The sequence below is a fragment of the Oryctolagus cuniculus genome, chromosome X (genome assembly GCF_051225735.1).
Source record: "Oryctolagus cuniculus isolate XC-2025 breed Fujian yellow rabbit chromosome X, ASM5122573v1, whole genome shotgun sequence".
Classification (NCBI taxonomy): domain Eukaryota; kingdom Metazoa; phylum Chordata; class Mammalia; order Lagomorpha; family Leporidae; genus Oryctolagus; species Oryctolagus cuniculus.
Window position 1 is genome coordinate 99,925,030 of NC_142888.1, and position 8,814 is coordinate 99,933,843.

General features: G+C 38.1%; 1 pseudogene; it reads right to left on the bottom strand.

The window, feature by feature from the left end:
- Positions 1 to 830: 830 nt before the first annotated feature.
- LOC100352449 (adenylyl cyclase-associated protein 1 pseudogene) lies at positions 831 to 2,160 on the bottom strand (annotated as a pseudogene).
- Between the last annotated feature and the right edge of the window lie 6,654 nt (positions 2,161 to 8,814).

Genomic DNA, 8,814 nt, shown 5'->3' on the forward strand with positions numbered 1-8,814 from the left:
GCCACACACCATTGGGTATGACAAGCAAAGGAGACAATGGGTGACAGGCACCTAGTGGGAATGGAAGAAGAATGCCAGATTCCTTGGAATGGTATATTACTTTTTTTTTTTTTAAAAAGTCATCTCTATAGAAAGGTGCTGATCAGGGAGCTCAGAAAAAGAAAGGATCCAACTGCCTTCAGTGATGGGCACTGCTACAGCAGCTGTTACCAGAGAACCCACTGTTTCATGCTTGAGGCAGACTTACAATAGAATCTAGAATCTACAAAATCCTACAAAATTGTAGGAAACAATTTTGCTTAGAATGCTATATGACGAAGTCTCAGCCTTTAGTCCGATGCAACCTTTGCCTCACTTGTCAACTGTGAAAGATTAATTTGGTTAGAAGAACCACTTGGAATAACAACAGCTTCTGCTACCTATCTGCTCATTGTTAGGAAAAGCTTCTCTAGTGTGAACATTCTGATCTGTTAATTCCTGGGACTCATTTGTTCTTCCCAAAGGACTGTAACTGGTCAAATAACTCCAAAAGCTGAGAGCAAAAGTGCCCTAGTCCTTGTCTGCAGTTTCTTAAGAATGAATTGGTGGTGTGTGGTTGTTCTGATAGAAAGAAGCTGCATCTTCCTGAAGATAAACTGACCTGCTATCCTGTCCCAAATCTCAGGCTGAAGTATATTTCAGTGAAGGCAGGTAGCCGTGATAGCTGTGCTTCTCAGGGCAGATAAATAGTTTCAGAGCAGAAATGTAGAGGAAATCTAGAAAAGAACCATCTTGATACAGACTTATCCCATGGTTTGAAAGAGAAGGCAAAGAACTCAGTGGTATTTCATTTAACTGGTGATTTCTGTCACGGTGGTGACCAACGTCTGCCCATTCAATAAACTCTTGAATTGCTCTGGGACTGGAAACTCATTGAAGTTACTGCCTTCCGTAGGAATGAGAATGTTCATCTCAGATGATTTGGCACGGAAAATCTAGGGAATTCTTGCTCAGGTAAGTGTGGTACCCATTCATTTTGCTAATGGAAATGGTTGGCACTTTACCCATTACCTGATCTTGACATCCCTTCTACTGATTATCTCCACAATGCTCACCACATCATCTAATACACAATTGATTTTCTTGCACTTATCTACTGTAATTGAGTTAAGCTTGCCCTTGATGTGCAATGTTGTGTTGACATATTTGTGTATGTATGCCACCTGTTTCAATTCTATGTGATCAGTCACCAGGTTTGAAACATTTTCTCGATTTTCCACTATCAATTTCTTGTCCTCCAGTTCAAGTACAACTGGTTTATTCTTTGTGGCTTGTTTGAGGGGTGGGCAGCTTGCGGTTTAGGTGCAGAGAATGGTTTGGGTTTCGGGCCACACATACGGGACCACTCAGAGCCTTCAGGGCAGGTTTCTTGTGATTCCTCATATCATCAGACACATGTTTCAAGGCATCTGTGATGTTTTCTCCCTGATTAATCTACACAGACAATGCTGAGCAGGACACAGAGTCATTAGAGCCTGAACTGGTAGGAAATGTGGCGGTGAGGGCGGGAGAGGGGGGATGGTGCAGGCATAGGGGATGAGGACCTGATCCAGCAGAGGGTCCAGATGCCAATCCACTCAGTTTTTTTTTTTTTTTTTTTTTTTTTTACCATTTGACACAGGCCCTATTTTGCTCCAGGCCAGTCTAGTGGTATGGAGCTCCTTAACGTAAGCCTGGAGCTCTGTCCACATACTCAAGTTAAGCTTTGAACCAGTCTACATTTTTCTATCCACATCTTTATATTCCTTGAAGACTTGGTTTGTATAAACATGGCAGCATCATTCATTTCTTTCAATAGGGAGCCATAGCCACCCAAACCAGGGCCTGGATGCTTTTGCTGACAACTAACAGGTGATTAAACAACTTGCTGCCTTGGTTTTTCTCCCAAAATGTTGTCATTTCTTGCATCTGCTCCGAGATGGGAGGCAACAAATCAGGGAGCTTATTACCTGCTGGCTGCTGACACCGAGTGGTTTTAACCAAGAGAGCTTGCTCCAACTTCAGACCTTTATGCGCAATCTCTAAATGTTTCTGCACATCTCCCTGAATCTCCTGGGCGTATATGTGGCCCCAAACCCAAGTACTGATCTTCAAGTACTCTGCTAAGACATCTCTTGCCATGCCCGCTGCACATATCAGAGTTCCTGAGTTTAGCTACTAACTCCACATTTCATTCGCATTTACCGCAAATGTACACCCTGGGAGTTAGCAGGTGATGGCTGAAGTACTTGGGTCTAAATTACCTATAAGGGAGACCTGAATTGAATTCTAGGCCCTGAGCTTTGTCTTGACCTTGCCATGGGTATTGCAGGCATTTGAGAAGTGAAAGCAGATAGAAGATTTCTCTCTGATTTCTCTTTGTCTCTGTCTCTGTATCTCTCTCCCCATCCTTCTTGCTTTAAAATAAAGAAATAAAGCAATATACTACCATTTTACACCAATTAGTATGCCCAAATTCCTATAACTCAAGCAAAAAAAAAAACAGTTGAAAAATATACAAAGAAATGAAATAAACATTTCTAAAGAAGATATACAAAAAAACCTACAGGTATATGAAGAGATGTCTGGCATCATTAATCATTAGGGAAATGTAAATCAAAGCCATAATGAAGTATCACCTCACAGCTTTTAGGATGGCTTTTTTATATGCACACAAACACACACATGTTTATGTTTCTTGCATGTCTTGGCTATTGCGAATAGTGTAATAATGAAGATGAGAATAACTACATACATTTTCCATCATGGTGGAATCAACTTATATTCCCATTATGACTTAACAAGAATTCCATTTGTTCCATATCCTTGCCACTCGTTGTATTTATGTGTAGATATTCTCAAAAAATTAGAAGTAGAACTGCTATATGATACAGAAATCTCACTTCTGAGAACAAATCCAAATGAATTGAAATCAGTATGCTGAAGAGATATCTGTATTCTAATCTTCGTTGTTGCACTATTCACAGTAGCCAAGACATGCAAGTGACATAAATGTCCGTTGATGGCTGACAGGATAAAGAAAATGTGATATATGGGGCCAGTGCCATGGCATACTAGGTTAATCCTTCTCCTGCAGCACCAGCATCCCATATGGGTGCCGGTTCTAGTCTAGGCTGCTCCACTTCCAATCCATCTCTCTGCTGTGGCCTGGGAAAGCAGTGTAAGATGGCCCAAGTCCTTGGGCCCCTGCACCCGTGTGTGAGACTCGGAGGAAGCTCCTGGCTCCTGGCTTCGGATCGGCCCAGCTCTAGCCACTGTGGCCATTTGGGGAGTGAACCAACGGAAGGAATACCTTTCTCTCTGTCTCTCCCTCTCACTGTCTGTAACTCTACCTCTCAAATAAATAAATAAAATCTTTAAAAAAATAAGATGTGGTATATACATATAATTTAATATTATTCAGCCTTTTACAAAAAGAAAACCTATCGTTTGTGACAACATGAATGAACCTCGAGGGTATTATGCTAAATGAGATAAGCCAGACACAGAAGGGGAATTGCTACATGACATAACAGACAACAAATCTAAAATCATCAAACTGGTAGAAGTGAAGAGTAAAATAGTGCTTTCTAGGAGTTGGTAGGCATTGGAACTTGGGAGGTGCTATTCAAGTGTATTAAGTTCCAGATTTGCCAGAGTACGTCCTAGAGACACTTGTGTATTAGTTTATTTTGATGTAAAAATTTTTGATACACATGCAATTTTTACAATATGGATTTTAATGAACTTTTTGAAGATACTTTGTACTGTATACCATAGTTCTTATAGTTAACAATACTGCACTGTATACTGAAAAACTGCTAAGAAGGTAGACATTATGTTAACTCTCCTTACCACAAATAATAATAAATATATTACTATAAATAAAGAGGACAAGAGAAAACATGGAGGTGAAGGATGCTTATGGCAAGACTGTTATATACATTAAATGTATACAGCTTTGAGACAGAGATCCAAAATAGAAAAGGGAAAAGAAGTTCTGATTCTGAACACAGGAAAGGAACAGAAGAAAAGGGGAAATAACAGCATTCCCAGGGGACATTTGGAGAGAAATTCACAGTAGAAATTCTACAAAAAGAAGAGAGATGCCTGTCATAAAGCAGTGGGGATGTTACAACCACACAGCACTAAGCAGGAAACCATGGGAGACTCACACAGCCAGCGGATGAGGGGAAGCCATCTTCTTGGAGCAAAGTACTTGACAACCAGCAGGGAGGAAACGCCATCTTAAAAAGGCAAGTAGAGGCTGCTGTACTGCACAAGTGGTAGATTGTATTAGAGAAATAAATCTGTGATCCCCATTGGCTTTGAGTCTGGCCTGGAGGGTTGACAGGAAGCAAGGTGCCACTTAGGCTCATGAAGCACTCCCCTACCCTTACTCTATCGTGGCACCTGGAAACATTTAGCCAAACTGGAGCACTGAACAACCCTTTTCAGTTGAGCAGGTGACACTGGAAACACCACAGCTCTTTCTGTGGGTAAGGGAGGCTTGTAGGGCTCTGAGTGGATCCTTCCTCCATGTGACAGTGGGAGACCTGTACCATGTGACTGTGGAAATTCTTTGTGTGATAAGGCATGTGATAGCATGTGGTTGGGTCTGAGGTAGTCACTGCATCTGGCTTCAGAGGCTTGGGGTTCCACAATCACACTGAGGGGCTCACAGATCATTTGTGTGGTTCAGGCACCTGCATGGGTGAGTTGCCTTGGTGCTATGGACCCATGCTTGGTGTTTGGTTCACCTTAGCAGAGAGGGGCTAATGCTGTGATCACACTATCTGATGCAATCATACCCTTCCCCTAGATAATGATAGGGTAGATCTACCATTCCCATCTGGGGTATCACACTGGACTAGGTATTCACTGAAGGACTAGATATTCAACTAAGCCACAGAGGCATATTTCAATGATAAAAAGCTGTCAGAGGAGAAAACCAACAAGTGTTTCTACAGATGCCTAAATATAAACGTAGAAATACAAAAACAAAATGAACAAGGAAGACAATACTTCCCAAAAGGAACACAACAACACTTTAATATTAGAAAGTGAGGACAAACAGATTGATGAAATGCCTGACAGGGAATTAAAAAGAATGATCATATGATTACTAAAAACAAAGAGAGGCAAGTACATGAATTAAAGAAATCCATGTGTGATATGGATGATAAATTCTGTTGTGGGATAGAGATATTGAAGAGAAATCAAACTGAAATATTAGAAATGAAGAATTCAATATGTCAAAGGGAACATACAGTGGAAAGCCATAACAACAGACAGTGAGGCAGAAGAAAGAACATCCGAGCTAGAAGACAAATCCTCTGAAATCTCTCAGTCAGACAAAAAAGAAGGAGGAGAAAGAGGAAGAGGAGACAGAAGAGGAGGAGTATACAAAATTAGGAAAACCAAAATTAGTGTTTTAGATTTAAGGGATACTATCAAAAAACTAAACATATGTCTTACATGTGTCTTTGGAGTTCCTGAAGGTGAGGAAAGAGAGAATGGATTAGAAGAGCTATTCAGTGTAATAACAGCAGGAAACTTCCCTAATTTGGAGAAATATAGAGCCATCCAAGTACAGGAAGTACACAGAATTCTCAACAGACATGATCAGAAATGTTCACATGACACATCGTAGTAAAACTTTCAACAGTAAAACATAAAGAAAAGATTCTAAAATGAGCACAACAGAGATGCCAGATTTCAACCAGCAGAGCTCCAATTAGATTGACATCTGATTTCTCATCAGAAACCCTATAGGCTAGGAGAGAATGGAAAGACATACTCCAAGTCTTAAAAGTAAAAAAAAACCTGTCAACCCAGAATATTATAATTTCCAAAGCTCTCACTTATGCATGAAGGTGAAATAAAGCCCTTCCACAACAAACAGAAATTGAAAGAATTTCTCACCAATCATCCAGCCTTACAAATGGCATTTAAGGATGTGCTACACACAGAAAAAGGAAAGATAGCCATAATTCTCATACATTCTCTCATAATAGTTAGAGAATGTAAAGCCAGAAAAATCCCCTAGTAAATGTACAAAGGAAATCTAAAACAAACAATGGGAACATTTAAGGGAAAATCTCAAGGCCAAGTTATTATTTATCAAAAATAACGTTGAATGTAAATGGCCTACACTCTCCAATTAAAAGATACAGATTTGTTGAATGGATTTTAAAACAAGATCCGTTTAGTTGCCACCTCCAAGAAACACAAATCAGCAGCAAAGATATACACAGACTTAAACTGAAAGGATGGAAAATAATCCATGATAATGGAAAGTAGAAACGAGCAGAAGTAACAATTCTAACTTCAGACAAAATAGACTTTAAGACAAAAACTGTCAAAGGAGAAAAAGGCATTATGTAATGGTTAAGGGATTATTTCAAAAGGAAGTTATGACTATGGTAAATGTATATGCACCCAATGCTAGATTGTCAGGCTATTTAAAACAAATGTTAATGGATCTATGCCAGGGGATTCTGATTCAATCCCATCAAGGTGGCATGTACCAATGCCATCTCACTAGTCCAAGTGATCAGGTTCAGTTCACAATTCATCATAATAATAGGATTAAGAGTCAAAGTGATCACATAAACAAGACTAGTGTCTGCTAATACTATCTGATAGAATTAAAAAGGAGAGAACGTTCCAACATGGGAAGTGGGATACACAGCAGACTCATAGAATGGCAGATGTCCTAAACAGAACTCTGGCCTCAGAATCAGACCTTAAGGCTTTCAGATATGGCTAAAAAGCCCATGAGAGTTTTTCAGGCATGGAAAGCCAAGACACTCTGGCAAAAAAAAAAAAAAAAATGACCTAAATGAAAGAACTCTGTGAGTGAGATCCTAGCGGAAAGAATGGGCCATCAAAGAAGGAGATACCTTTCTCTAAATGGAGGAGAGAACTTCCACTTTGACTATGGCCTTGTCTAAATAAGATCGGAGTTGGCAAACTCAAGAGGCTTCCATAGCCTTGGCAACTCATGACAAAACCCTTGGGTGATTACTGACGTCATAAACAAGATTATCAATTGTTAAATCAACAATAGGAGTCACTGTTCACCTACTCCCCATGTAGGATCTCTGTCCTTAATGTGTTGTACTATGTGAATTAACGGTATAACTAGTACTCAAACAATACTTTATACTTTGTGTTTCTGTGTGGGTGAAAACTGTTGAAATCTTTACTTAGTATATACTATATTGATCTTCTGTATTTAAAGATAATTGAAAATGAATCTTGATGAAGAATGGGATGGGAGAGGGAGTGAGAGATGGGATGGTTGCAGGTGGGAGGGAGGTTATGGGGGGAAAAGCCTCTATAATCCAAAAGTTGTACTTTGGAAATTTATATGTACTTAATAAAAGTTTAAAAAATTAAATTAACATTCCTAATCAAGCAAAAAATAAATAAATAATAGATCTTAGAGAAGAAATAAACAAAATTGAAACAAAAAAGTAATACAAAACTTCCAGTGAAATGAAGAGCTTATTTTTTTGAAAAAAAATAAAACCAATATACTAGTGGCCTAAATAATCAAAAATATGGAGAAGACCAAAATTAACAAAATCAGGGATAAAAAATGAGATGTAAGGATGGATACTACAAAAATAAGAAGAATCACCAGGAATTACTGCAAACTGCTATTTACAAACAAACAGAAATATAGAAGAAATGGATAGATTTCTGGATACATACAATCTACCAAATTTGAGTCATGAGGACATAGAATACGTAAATAGTCCAATAATCAAGATGGAGATTGAATCAGTAATAAAGAACGACCCAACAATGAAAAGCCTAGAATCTGATGCCTTCATTGCAGAATTCTACCAAACCTTCAAGAAAAATTAATTGCAATTCTCCTCAAACTATTCAAAATAATTGAAAGGAAGGGAAACCCTCCAAATTCCTTTATAAGGCCTATATCACCTTAATTCCAAAACCAGAAAAAGATACAATAAAGAAACTATAGACCAATATTCCTGATGAACATAGATGAAAAATTCTCAACCAAATACTACTTAATGAAACCCAACAACTCATCAAAAAGATCATTCTCCTGGATCAGGTAGGATTTATCCCTGTTATGAAGGGATATTTCAGCATACACAAATCAATAAACATGATATATCACATTATCAAATGGAAAAATGAAAAACATATGATTATTTCAATAAATTCAAAGAAATTATTTGCATTTGGTATACTGCAACATCATTTCATGATAAAAAATCTTAAGCAAATTGGATATAAAAGGAACATTCCTCAGTATGATCAGGGCAATATATGAAAAACACAGCCAATATGAAATTGAATGGGAAAAAGTTGGGAGCATTTCTACTAAGATCTGGAACCAGACTAAGAAGCTCCACTTTTACCATTGCTAATTGATATACTTCTGGAAGTTTTAGAGCCATTAGGCAAGAAAAAGAAATCAAATGGATACAAATTGGAAAGTTGGAAGTCAAATTATACCTGTTTGCAAATGACATGATCAAGAAAGGATGTTGTAGTATATCAAATGATTTCTTTGCATTTATTGACATAATCATACACACACACACACACACACTCACACACAAAAGGGGAGACAAACCAAAAAAAAAAAAAAAAAAAAAACCCTCCAGAAAGAGATTTTGGTAAATGTGCAGGATATAAAATCAACACACAAAATTCAAAAGCTTTTGGCACATACAAAAAATGCTATGGCTCAGAAAGAACTTGTAAGAGGAGTCTCATTTAAAATAGCTACCAAAAATCTAAATACAT